Source organism: Octopus bimaculoides, chromosome 20, assembly GCF_046866305.1.
Source record: "Octopus bimaculoides isolate indiv1 chromosome 20, ASM4686630v1, whole genome shotgun sequence".
Classification (NCBI taxonomy): Eukaryota; Metazoa; Mollusca; class Cephalopoda; order Octopoda; family Octopodidae; genus Octopus; species Octopus bimaculoides.
In genome coordinates this window covers 9,511,150-9,525,445 of record NC_142947.1, presented here as the reverse complement: position 1 = coordinate 9,525,445, position 14,296 = coordinate 9,511,150, and the positions used below count along the sequence as shown (strand labels likewise).

Below are 14,296 nucleotides of genomic sequence, written 5' to 3'. Positions count from 1 at the left end.
TAATTGTCTTGTGAGAACATATATCTGTTGTTGGCTCTCTTGTATAGCATCAAAACAGTGTTATGGAGTTCAGTAAATTTTTTTCTTCAGATTTCAGAAAAGGCTGTTAATGACTTAGAAAACAATACCTTTATGAGAATTTCTTAAAAAAAAAAAAAAAAAAAAAAAAAGCCTAATACCTTTCTGAAACACAGTAGTCCACTTGCATGGCTTGGTACTTATCTCCAGTTTTTGTGGTGTTAAGTAGATAAGAGACAAATCTTCCTTTAAATAGAATGCTTATCTTTTCCCATATGATGAATTAAATTCAACACTACAAGTTACGAAATCATTATGCATAGTTGGCCTGTTGAGGGTTAAATCTGTTGGCCACAGACAACACAGGGCTGAGAGTGGAATATGAACTGATAACCTTTCAGCTGATTGTCCACTACTCACTCATCTTGCTCTCTCTCATATTAGAAATCCTTAATGAATTTCCATTTGTTGCTTCTTAACCTTTTAACATTCAGATTACTCTGTCAGATGTAATGTGTATTTATTTATGTTAAATGTAATCAATCATGCACTATCCCATAGCTAACTGTAACCCTAACCCTAACCCTAATCATGCACTAACCCTAACCCGACTGTTTATGTTTAGGATGACATTGCAGAGTAGGTGAGAGGGGCAGGATCTGGCCAGTTTGAACCTAAAACAGGTAGAATATTTTGGCTGGATATGGCTGGTTGAAATACTAAAAGGTTAAGCTATACTGTCTATGATAGCCCCCCCCCACCATCATTAGACACAGAATGGAATGGATATTCTCTATTCCACTCTGCATTCAAAGATTGACTAGAAAACACTATAGTATCGTCATATCTTTGCTAAATGTTTGTGTCCTAATTGAAAACACAGAAGCATTTTATGTATATTCCTATCTCTAACCTTTTGTCTTTGTCTTCAGTATACATTCTCTTTACTATTAAAGAGAATGAGTTGCTGAAATGATAAGAATAAATAATAATGCTCTTTTCTATGATGCATTTAAAAAATTTCTTTTTTCACCAAATTTTCCATTGTAAAAATTATTATTGCATATTCTTGATTAAATCAAATGAACGTAATCGATCATAGAATAAAAGGATGTTTTCTCATTTAACTTATGGTTATTCTTCATTTTCTAACTACACTATTCTATTATAACACAGCTCACTGGTATCTGTTTATAGACACTGTGATAATTATCTTTCATAAGGATACAATGAAGTCTACAGCAGAATGACAAAGTAGTATCTTTATGCTTTCTTTTTTGTTTCTTGGCAATTTTGACACGGCTTACATATACTATAAGAATTACATAGCTGATTTTTGTTGGAGAATATGGTACTTATTTCATTGACCAGTAGAGCAGTGGGGATGGTAAAAATGATAAAACGTAGTTGACTCTGGCAAAGTTAGAATTCAGATTATAGAGAAGTGAAACTAAGTAGTGTAATTCAACACTACTGTCTCAATTACTTGCACATTTTTACAATTATATTTATATCCATTTGTTGGCTTTGTAGCTGTTTTGTAAATAAATCCAATATTTGACTGGTATTTTATTTTACTAGACCCTAGAAAGATAATAAGCAAAGTTGATGTCAGGGGGATTTTAACTCGGGATATAAAGGGTTGTAGGACATATTGTTCTGACATCTTGATAGTTTTATCAATCTACTGTATCTGATTGGTGTAACAATGAATGTGAGTGATCGTCTGAATTTGCTGCTGAGGATCAGTATAACTAATATCAGCAAAAACATTTAAACACTTTCACCTATTTCAGTTTGTCACATAATTGCAGTTCTTAGAAAATTTACATTGAGTTTCTTTTTAAGAAAAACATTTATCAAAGCTAAAAATCAATAAAGCTGAAGATTTTAGATTGTACTCAATCAAAGTTAATTGAGTTTGTTAAATTTCAAGCTTTCAGTCTTTGGCTTTTAAAAAAATATTCTGAATTTGTAGAATTCAAAGAAAAATATGATTAATTGTTTCTATTGATTCTTGTTTTCTTTTTTGCTTGCATTTGCTTTTGTCTTAGTTCTCCTGTATTAATTTCTGTTCTTTACTAGTTTAGATAAAATAGTTTTTGGTCATTTCTTGTATTATATATATAAAAATCTGAATCACAGCTATTTTGTGTTCATAAATATATTTTCAGATAAACTCAAAAGATATTATGAAACAAGCTAATATTTTAATTTAATAATATATAATTTTATTTTGAGTATTTTTTTATTAAAATAATCTGTTTTTAAAGTTGTCTTCAAATTATAGCTTTATTTATTTAGGTTTGCAGCATTGTAACATTGTGAAAAATCTTTCTCAGACATTACTTTTTTTTTTTATGTAAACAATGTTCACTTATGTATTATCACTTATATATATATTCTCAATCTTAGATTGACATTAATGTTTCTGCATGCTGGATTCATAACCTTTTTATAATTTCCTTTTGAAACAGGTCACATATATCCAAGCTGTGATGTGAGCTTGATCGTTATGTAGTCAGTAACCTAGAGATTTGGACTCTACAAAGCTGTTTGCCTTAACATATACCTTAGACCAAATTCTTCAGTAATTGCTGCAATGATTATAGGCATTTTAATTTAATTCCATCCTCATATAATCAAAATGAAAAGAAAATACTGTGTTGCATGGTTAAAACATCTTTCGTTTTGCTAAAAATTTGCTCATTATTTCTTAGTGTAGATTATTTCTTGAAAGATACCTTACATGTTTCCCAAACAAATTAGCTCTGATTAATCTCACTATTGGTTATATATTCTATTTTTATTTCATTTTTTAAATTTTATTTTAATGTTTAGTGTATGATTACTTTTTAGATTTACATACTGATAATTAGCATGGTAATCATTGTGCATTGAAGTTAGCTTCCCCTTCTGTTCATTAACCTTTTGTGGCTGTTGTTCTTATAGACATATTTCTAGTGAGATAATTTCTAGTGATGTGTTGTTGTTGCTGTTGAGCAGTTCATATCAGCTATGCTTTAGCACACATACAGCAGGTGTCTCTGAGAAAAGCAAAGGTCCAATGTTTGTGATAAGCAGATACACAGTCAGTTTGGATAAATCTCCATTGTTCAATCAGCCTCCATTTCTGGCAGGTAGAATAACTTTACTTATTGAGTTAGCTTCTTTTTGCAGACAGAGTACACTGTTTCTGATGAGATATGGATCCACAACCCATGAGTTAAAACTAACATTTCTTATAATTAGCCATTGCAATTCTACAAATGTTGCTTTTTGATACGAATTATTATATTCCTAAACCTTAAAAATCAACTAACATAAATATTATTTTGGAAGAATTATTGCTCAATGATAATTCAAGTTCTAGCATGTAATAAGCTTTAAAGTTTTATCATTACTACTATTGCTCCTGCTGTTGCTGCTGCTACTACTACTGTCACTGTTGCTGCCAGTGCTGTTGCCACTGCTGTGCAGTTTTCCACCGACTGTTCCCAGTGCACATGAGTTGAATGCCATAGAGATCATTTTGACATGGTTGTAACTTCCTTCATAATTTGTAGTTTTGTTACAATCAACTGGTAATCATAAGATATTTCAGGTCACAGTATCTTAGCAAATATTATTGTTACTTTCCTTGTATGTTTCTATGATATTTCTATTTCATGGCTGGTTCTGCAAAATAACTTGTTTTTATAGTGATAACACCAACTATTTTTGTTTTGTAAAAAATGTTGAAATATTTCGTTGCATTGATAGTAAAAATTATAATGTTCCTTTTCTTTTTGTTATTTCACTTTCATAGTATTGGTTACTCTAAGAGTTCCAAATCTCTTTCTGTCCATCTGTCATCACATGTTTCCATTTAGCAATGGAACCTATCCTTTCCTTTTATTGAGGTTTAGAGTCTCTGGTCAAATTTGTTTTGTTTATATTTGTGTTGCAAATGTCTCAATATTTAATCTAAACTGCTGATCTCTAATTTATTGACAGCCAGAAAAGAACTCTTTTAAGGCTACAAGAAAGTGGTTAATTTGATCATAAGATGATAGGATTCAAGCTGTTTATATTTTTTTACCTTCAACATCATCATCATTATTTTAACATAATGATCTGTTCCATTCTGGTATGGATTAGATGAGTCACTGCTGCACTCACTTTCCATGCATGTTGATTCTGTGTCCTCTCTGAAGGGCTCAAAGTGATTTATTTAATTTCAAATTTTCCTTTGTCAAGAGATCAATGTACTTATTCTCTTTGAATATATTGTATTACATTTCTTTTAGTGGAGTCCACCCTGTTGCAACCAACCATTTAGACCAAGTCTCTGAGTCAGATCTGAGAGTAACTTAGTATGTTGGTGCATTACTTCCTGCTATCTCCATTAGTCTTAGAGGCCCTATAAAAGGTCAAGGGTACTCTTCTTTCTCTTCTAAGCCAAAAAATAAAATTCTTCTTTTGTGTATGCTAGCTAATAGTTTTGTTGTTTCTTCAATTCACTTTCAGGTTCTCATCTCTTCACACTGAAGAAGAATTAAGAATGAGAACTTGAAATAACAAGCGGAAATTAGAAACACTATCTGTAAAAAAAGATACCCATTATTTTGAAGAAATACTTTCATAAATAGGGTTATATTGCAAGATCTATAAGAAGAATTTTTGAAAAATAAGAATGAATTATTGGACAAAATGATTGCTTTATGCAGGTAGATTTTACAAATATCTCATAGAGTGGATCAATGGGATGAAACTTTTTAATTTGTTTTAGTTAATTTCTTTGGTTGATTGCTATGTGAATAAATGTCTTCCAGCTAGATTGTTAATCAATAAAGGTTAGCAAGTTCAAGAACAGAGTGGATTCTAAGATCTCTTTGTGTGTATTTTTCTATTTGCATGTATATGTAATTTATATGTGTTCTTAGTGGGTTTAAAATTGCACTCTAACAAAGTGTTAGAGTGAAATAATGGAAGAATTCCTCTCGTCATTATAGTTTTCTTAGCCATCGATTAACTTCTACTTTTGAACTTGAATATGCCTTTGTTAATATATTTCATTATTATTATTATTGTTTATTTTGGTTTTGGAATTGGTTTCCATTTATTTAAACCAATTCGTTGATTCCTATCCCTGATTAAGCAGGAAGAAAATTGCCGAAAGCATCAATTTTTCATACTTCATACAGATTGGACAGGTTGTCCACTATTTGATATTTACATATAATTTACTTTTTTTTTCAAGAGACCATATTTGTTATCTTACTTATTAATTGCTGAATACATAAATCTTTCACTATATTTTTGATGAATCTAAGAACACCAACAAATATTCAAATGTTAAAATTTGTAGTTAAATATAAAATGAATATAAAATTAAAGATAATATTGATGTGTATATTTGAGCTGTGAGATTGGGAGGCAGTTAAATTTGAGTGATATAAATAATGGATGTGAATTCAGGACTTTTTTTGTTTATGGAAATGAGATGTTATGAAAGAGAAGATTAAGACACTATATTCATGAGGAAGGAATAGATGGTGAATAAGTAGGTGAAATAATGAGTATTGTTTGCTGTTGATGTTGTTTTATTAAGATTACTGAGAAAATATAGAATGAAGAAGTATTCTGCCAGCTATCATGGACACATGCCACTTTTGTTGGCTATATACTGATTATGTTATGTAGATAATTGATCTTACCATATTAAAGGAAATTCATTGTTGTTGAGTTTGGCATTCTGAGATAGAGACCAACGTTTCAAACACTGAATATGTAGCTTTATTGTGTTGATATTTATTACAAAATTAGTTTACTGTTAATAAACAATTCATTGTTGACTAATATCCACAAATCCCACCAGATCACTATTAGAAATCAATTACTTGTTTATCAGTCTCAATGGCAAACTATATCCATTGTGTTTCTATAGACTCAAGGATTCTATCCAGATTTCTTTAGATCTGACTGTTAATGTTGTTCCAGTATGGAAATCCTTCAGTTTCTTTTATTAATTTCATGTCTGACATCTTTTTTAGAAAATGCTATTTTCATTTAATCCTGTTTGAAGTTCATTTGTCAAAATATTAAAAATTTTCCTTTTATCTTTCTATCTATCTACTCTTATTTAATGAAAGCTTGCTGAGATGTTTGACTATGCTAAACATGATAATCTTCAAAATGTATTAAGCAACTAACAATGAAAAATATTGGCGCACATGAATATAAAACATCTGTGGAGAATGCTGTTACTTTACCACCATAGCCTTGCATGGCTAATAAGATCAATAGAATTCTTCTGTTGAGATTGGGTCTAAAAAGTTATAAATAGAAATTGCCACACTACCGAATGTTTATTGATTCCTTTGTGTGGCATCCAAATAACATAATACCTGTTTTAAAGAAAAGCAACTGTAGATCTGATTAAATGCTGATTGGTTGCCTTGAAATCTAAGTTAATTCTATTCATTTAGAAGATTCAAACTATGCCTAATTTCTGTTAATTTCATCAGAAAGTTTATCTCTTTGTAACTTCTCCCTAAAAAAAAAAAAAACTATATTTCAAAGCCTTTGCATTTCAAAGCTTAGGAATCACTTGTAAACTTTACCTTAATAAATCATCTTTATAAATCTTTATGAAGTTAAACAGAATTTGGTCCATAGCAGATTAATGACATCAGCTTTCCTTTACCCTTGTCATGTAATTTTAATTGACTTTATTCTGGGTTTATTCTTCTCTTGTTTAGTATTGTGAGAAGCACTATGGCGATGAAGAAGAAAAGCTGAAGGTGAATTCCTGATCACAGAATAAATTGCACATAACTATTCTATCCATCTGATGAGTAAGATTTTAAATCTGGTTGTATCTGACCACTGTACTGTGTTCCAAGAAAGACACAAAACTCCATTTGCCTTTGTTTTTTGGCACTACTCTTATATTATAATGCAGATATCAGCTCATAAATATAATTTACTTCTAATGGATTCAGATGCCCAAACACATTCAAATCTATAGAAAAATAAATCTGAATTTAGTTGCAGGAGTACTGTTCTGTCTTCAACTGAAAATGGAAGTAGTACAGTTTTCCTATCTGTTTAGTGTTAGTGATGTGGCCTATAAGAGGGGAATGTATGAAGTTTAAGGAAACTACTTTCATTATTCTTTTCTACTCTAGGCACAAGGCCCGAAATTTTTGGGGAGGTAGCCAGTAAATTAGATTGACCCAGTACGCAACTGGTACTTGATTTATCGACCCCTAAAGGATGAAAGGCAAAGTCAACCTTGGTGGAAATTGAACTCAGCATGTAAAACTACTTTCATTATTGATAACATAAAGACAGTGAGCTGACAGAATCATTAACATGCTGAGCAAAATGTTTAGTGGCATTTAGTCCATCTATGTTCTGAGGGATCACATATCGTTCATTACTGACAACACCTAAAACCATGACAGCCACAAGAAATTTTGTATGCATAACACTTGGAACTTCAGAAGGGTCTGCACATAACCATCTGTCATTTCTTCTGTTAACTTTATGATTTTGGTTGAAGTTTTTCTCATTTGAGAAAAACCAAATCAAACCTTCTTCTGCTGGATTTTTCAGTTTGTTTAAGAGCCTTTTAGATCTGATGTAGTGATTTGCTTTTGCTTTTTCTGACAAATTGACCTTTCCTCATCATATAAGAATTATATCTGATGTCTTTGTAGACAACATTTCTGACTGTTCCTTCTGACACATGGAGATTTTATGCAGTTGACCTAATGGACTTTCTAGGATAGTAATCAATGGTCTGTTGAATTTGCTGGATAAATTCAGGTGTTCTGATGATTTCAGAGCGTATAGAATGCTTTTTATGCTTTGATACTGATGATATATTCCCATTTTCAATCTCTAGCTCCTTGCAAACTTTGTAGACGAAAGATCTGGTAACTTTTAAAAATCAAGATATTTCTAAATCGCTATGCTCAGCTTTTATAACCACAATAACAGCATGCTTCTTCATTTCCTGAATAAGCTGAGGGTCTGCCGTTATTATTTTCTGAAACAAAGATTATACTGAGTTAACAAAAAATGCAGCTATGACCCAAAATTGGTTTGTCCTCAAATACCTTATGCACCCTGTATTCTAATGGCAATATCGAAATTGATGCTAATTATGTATTTATCTCAATATCTCTATTGTTTTCTATTAATTAAGTTATAAGGACAATATTTGTAGAAGGGGATAATTGATAAAATTAGCCCTGATAAATATTGGTTTATTTATTTTTATCCCAGAAGGCAAAAATGTGAATGTTAATGTGAGTAGGAGCGATTTGAACTTGGAATGCAGAGACAAAAAATTAAGTTCTTTAAGATATTTTAGACCTGCAATCGATTATGTCCCCTTCTTTCATCACCCTAGATAAATAATGCTATAGATTGCATGCATTTTTGAATTGCTAGAATTGAAATCTGTTATAAATTTTGAAAACAATATTTCAACGTATCTAAATAATAATTTCTATGAACAAATTTCTAACCAAACCTCCTCACCCATTGTTCCATATATTTGAAGTATGTTATCAGTTTTCAGAGAAGATTATAAATTCTTTATAATTGAATTTGTATTTTATTTCCTTTAGCAATGGATAAACCAATACTTAACAGTAAATGTGCTTTATAGTTTCTAAACAATGTTTGATTTATTTATTTATTTATTTATCAATTTTTTTATCACAATTTCTGAGCAATTGCATCATTTGTTACAAGTTGCGCAATTGCGGTAATGCAGTTTGCTCACCTAATGGGCCAATCACTGGTTCACTGTATTTATGCGAAAGTGGTAAAAAGATTGTCTTACTTGATGTAAAACAAATACGACAAAAAAACTGGCACTTCATTGGTTATGATAATGAGGGTTTCCAGTTGATCCAATCAATGGAACAGCCTGCTTATGGAATTAATGTGCAAGTGTCTGAGCACTCCACCGACACACATACCCTTAACACAGTTCTCAAAAAGATTCAGTGTAGCATAGGATGTGACAAAGCTGGCCCTTTGAATTATAGGTACTACTCCTTTTTGCTTACTGAGTAGACTGGTGCAACGTGAAATAAAATTTCTTGCCCAAAGACACAATGCACCATTGGATATCAAACTTAACCACTAAGAATATATATATATATATATATATATATATATATATATATATATATATATATATATATATATATATATATATATATATATATTCATTCTTCATTACTTAGATTTAGAGGAAGGGGTAGTGGATGGTCTTCATAAACCCTCTTGAGAAAAACCAAATCAAATCTTCTTCTGCTCCTAGTTTGATGAAGTTTACGATATTTTCTTATTTTAGTTTCATGATTAACTAAATAGTCACATAACATTGGCATGTATATAAATAGCTGACTTTTTTGTCCTTTGTAATAAGGACTAACATTCTTTTCATATCAGTGGCTTATCATAGATAATAAAAGGATTGTTCTCTAAATGGATATTACTTGAATTCATATAGCATCAAGGTGGTAATTGTTATCAGATCCACACAATTATAATCACTATACAGTATTATATTCGTGTCTCTGTATGAGTAGGCATGACTAAATATATGCACACACACACACACACACTTATATTTCATCATTTTTGCAACTACTTTTTCCATGTTGGCATAGGTTGGATGAGGCTTTATTGAGGCAGTATTTTATGGTCAGACGTCTATGCTTGTTGCCAACCCTTACTTGTTTCAAAGTAAGGTATTTATTCATCTGACCTTTTGCATGATGAACTGCACAACTGCTGGACATGTTTTTATAGCAGGTGTAAACATTTATTCAATCTAAACAGTGACATTATTTTACACTTCAAGCAACGTCAAGACACAGATGTAAAGGCACAATGACATATACATACATAATGTGTGTGTGTGTGTGTGTGTGTGTGTGTACTTGTGTATGTAAATTTATATACACACACACATGTAATTATGTATCATAGTGATGATGATGATGCAAATACAAAGAAGGTGATTTCCTGATCTCTTCAAAACTCGATACAGAAAGACAACTTAGCAAGCTCTAGCTGTTTTGCATGCCACATGACTATTTTTATCCAATGAAATAGACTTTCATGCCATTGAATTTATTTTTCAATTGTGCAAAATGTTTTATTCCAGCATATTCTACATTCATTCATATGAAGAAGGCTTTACTTAGCAAATTTAATTGTTCACCTGAGACCTTCTGATTTTAACAAAAGGTGTCTGGTAGCTGTGTAGACATTTCATGTGAAATATTAAAAAAAACTATCATGAATAAAACATATTTGAATTATTTTTTTATGTTTGGAGTTAGTTTTTATATGATACATGGAAAGAATATGTTATATGTTACACATATATGTCTACTTGTATATGTGTGTGTATTGGCCAGGAGACTATATTTGCAAGTATTTCTGTTTAGAAAATAACTTTACAGATAAAGCAAAAATAACATAAAACCTTAAATAAAATTGATATAGTTTGTATATTAGTCCAAGCTATGTATTGTTACTAATGTTTCATGCCCAGAAGTAGTCTTCAGCCAGGGATGGCTGGCAATGCTTGTATTATGTGTTAGTGCAGGGGACAGGGGATCAGGTAGTATGTAATCAAGGTACAAGAAATGTCTAGCTCTGAAGAGGGAAGCCTAGTAATTAGGATGCTGCTAGTTGTTTTTAAAAAAATGTACAATGTTATTGATATGTGGTCATCATAAAACACCATCACCAACTGTTAGGCCTGGTATTTGCACCAAATTTTGTGGAATTTAGTTGTGTGTCATTTGTGTGCAAATGAGATGCAGCACATGACTGTTACCTTGATATTTAACTCTTTTGTTACCATATTTCTGTTGAAATACATTACTTTTATTTCAATTAAATTTGAAAAGAATCAAGAACTTAGCAAAATAACATTGCTGCAATTAAGCTGAAGTATAGATAAATTATTAAGAGATTTTGAGGGAATGTTTTAATTTCGATCACTTTAAAACAAGAAGTTTATGTCATTGAACCAAAGTTGGCCTCAGGCAGTTTGGTGGTGTTATTACAAAAGGAGAATAAATTGTAATGTTTCCATAAGGTGTTTTTAAGGTCTCTGTTCATAGAATTAATACAAGACCAATGACAGGTTTTTCAGGTTGCATACTTTCATACAAAAAGTTATGACATGTGTGTGTGTAGGCATAGAACCTGGCAGAGCCCTCTAGCTTGTCTGTTCTTGTCAAACCGTTCAGCCCATGCTAGCATGGAAAAAGTGACATTGAGTGATGGTGATATATATGAGTTCGTATGTGTCTGTGTGTTTAAGCTAAATTAATGGTTTTCATTTTTCTTTCTATTAAATTTCTAGGTAAGAAATACTTTTCAATTGTTTTGTGTTCAACTAATAAATGAATCCTTTGAGGTAAGAAGTATCCATTATTTTTATCCACACACCCCACCACACACACACACACACAAAAAAAAAACAATGTGTTTATTGGATCTTATTTTGTATGTGAGGTGCAGAATATAATAAAATATGTATATATAACAAAGATAGTAAGATAAACAATTATAATTAATCTCAGTTTTATTTGAAATATGCATATAATTTGCAGTTTTAGCTATTGTCATGATACACCTATTATGTGGTAAGTGTATTGATTCAGTAACTAAATAAATCTCTTATATTTGGTTGAGTTTTCTTTATGCTTTTCTTGACATTTTGTTGCTAAAGACTAAACAAGGTAAAAAAAAAAAAACGAAAGTAGGTTACTGAAGAAGAATGTATATAGACATATTTAATATGTTGCTGATGCGTTAAATGTATTTTCAATTACTCTTTGTGAGTTAACAAAATGATTTCATAATATTAATAGAAAACCTGTACATTGTAACATTTATGTATATGACAAAACATTCCCCTCTCAACTTGGGTGTTGAAGTTTGAGTTTCTTCTAGAGTATTAATGAACTGGTCATCAAGGATTTTCTATCATGCCTCCAAGCAAAACATATACAGGTGGCATTATCCCTTAGTAAGTGCTTATCATTATTAATAAATAAGTAGGAATACCGAACTAGTTTGTTCGTGGATGCAGTTGTTTTGTATTGTCATTGTTTCTTATATGAAGAAAATATTGGAGTATTACTTAAGACTTTTCACTTCATATATTGTTGTTTTTGTGTTGTTTAGCCGGGACCCATGATCAACGAGGTTCCATCATGACTATCTTGTATTTTTTCTTCTTTTTTGTGAGAAGGTAGGGTGTAATTTGAGGGGATATTTGGTTAGTATTTCTAGTAGGCTGAGCAACTACATAGAAGGTCTCTCAGTGGTTTATCATATAATGAAAAACAAATTGTGACAGCATCAAAAGAATAAAATAAACTTTACTACATATATTGAATACCCCTGCTTCCATTTGTACAGCCAAACATTCACTGCATATCTATATATGTGTGTGTGTGTGTGTGTGCGTGCGTGCATGTGCATGTGTGTGTGTGTGTGTGTGTGTGTGTGTTGTCACAACAAAATAGTCAATATCTGGATGTCCGAAACCAATTAAAGCTGCAATAATTAATTAAAGAGCAATCTAATGACTGTTTTCTTTACAGGGTTCTGTTTATTGTTAAATATATTCACTCCTGGAGGTATAAATGGAAAAGAAATTATATTTTATTATTTTTCTCAGATACTTTTTTTCCTTCTGCAAGGTTATATTATGTAAGTGTTCAGAATCAAGAGCAAAAGCATGTGATGTTTTGTTAATTATTGTTATTGTTGTTATTATTATTATTATAAGTCACTTTGATGAAAAGTTGGTGTTTATTATTGGGTATCCAAATAAGTCAGCTCAAACATTATCAGCTGTTAAGCAGTTAGCAATAGAATTGTTACAGATAAACATTTCTGAGTCAATAAAATATGTTTACCTGAAGCTTGCATTTGTTGACACTTCAGTCAATCCTTGCTTAAGGATCTTAACACTTGACTTATCTTTTCTTGTGTAGAAAATCTTGAAAACTAAATCTAAATGAATAGTTGCTTCAATATTGGAGCATTTTCTAATTGCTTTGTCACTTGCATGCCTTATCCAGTTAGAGTCACCCATCATCACTATTTTAAGTTTCATCACTCAAACTCCAGATTAGTCATTTTACCAATCTTTCTTCCTCAGAACTGTAACCCTCTAGAATTCCTTCCCAACCCACATTTTCTATAGACATTGACCTACAGATACTCAAGCTGAATATAACTATATAAATCTCAACTGTTTAAGGCCTGCAAAGAAAATGTGTAAATCTTTCTTTGCTTCTAACTATCTTATTAAAAAAAATCTAATATTTTCATCTTTTTTTAAGCTGGTAGGATAAGTTTGAGGAAGATTTGGTTGCTTGTACTTCAGGGATAGATAGCCATGACAGAATTTGATAAAGAAGTTTGGAGAAAAGTGAAAAAGTTAAATAAGAGAATGTTTTGGTCTTCTGAAATAATGTGAAACATACTAAAGAGACATGGTGAGATAGTGTATTAAAAATATTGGCCAAGCTATACCAGTAGGAGAAAGTAGTTTTAAAATAAGGATTATGATTACAATATTTACATTTGTTGCTTGCTTAATATGAAAACAGGCTTGCAGTTCAAGATTCAGAAATTTGCAAGAATTCCTAAGTAAGTGTTTTCAAGCAGAGTTGTCTTAAGTTGAAATAATATTTTATTTACCAGTTATATCCAATAGGGAATATAGTTTTTTTAATCACATACATTTCATATTTTCAACTCAGTAGACTGAATTATGAGTGCTGTCAATTAACCTAATGACTTAAGATCATAATGTCTTTAAAATTTGCCTCTTCATGTCATTAGGCTCTTTGGTTCAAAATAACTATATAATAAAATTGCACCGAATTTATGTGAATAAGTAGTGTGTATAACTAAAAAGGTTAAACTTATTTGTAAATAAATATGGTGTTTGACTTGATAATGCCTTTAACATCATGGGAAACAAATAAACTTATTGGATTGTAATTAATATTTTTATCACTTCTCTTTCTCTAATTCATTATCTGTTATGTGGTATGCCTTTAATGAGATATGTTGGAGATAGTGTGTTTTAATCATTGCAGTTCTCAGATTTTGAAGTCAGTATCATAAGTACTTTTTCTTTATATACATATATATATATATATATATATATATATATAATGTACCTTGATGACATTAGTAACATACATAAAGCCCTCCTTTC

The 14,296-nt window shown here is 30.9% G+C and overlaps 1 protein-coding gene across 6 annotated transcripts in view; it reads left to right on the top strand.

The window, feature by feature from the left end:
* LOC106874758 (uncharacterized) overlaps window positions 1-14,296 on the top strand; it is a 317,478-nt gene that overhangs the window by 52,888 nt on the left and 250,294 nt on the right. The window contains exon 1 of one of the 6 annotated variants that reach the window (XM_089337984.1): window positions 11,444-11,467. The exons of the other annotated variants lie outside the window; for them this stretch is intronic. The gene's annotated coding sequence lies outside the window, so the exon portion shown is untranslated. Of the gene's footprint in view, window positions 1-11,443; window positions 11,468-14,296 lie in introns of those variants that run through there. 6 annotated transcript variants of the gene reach the window in all.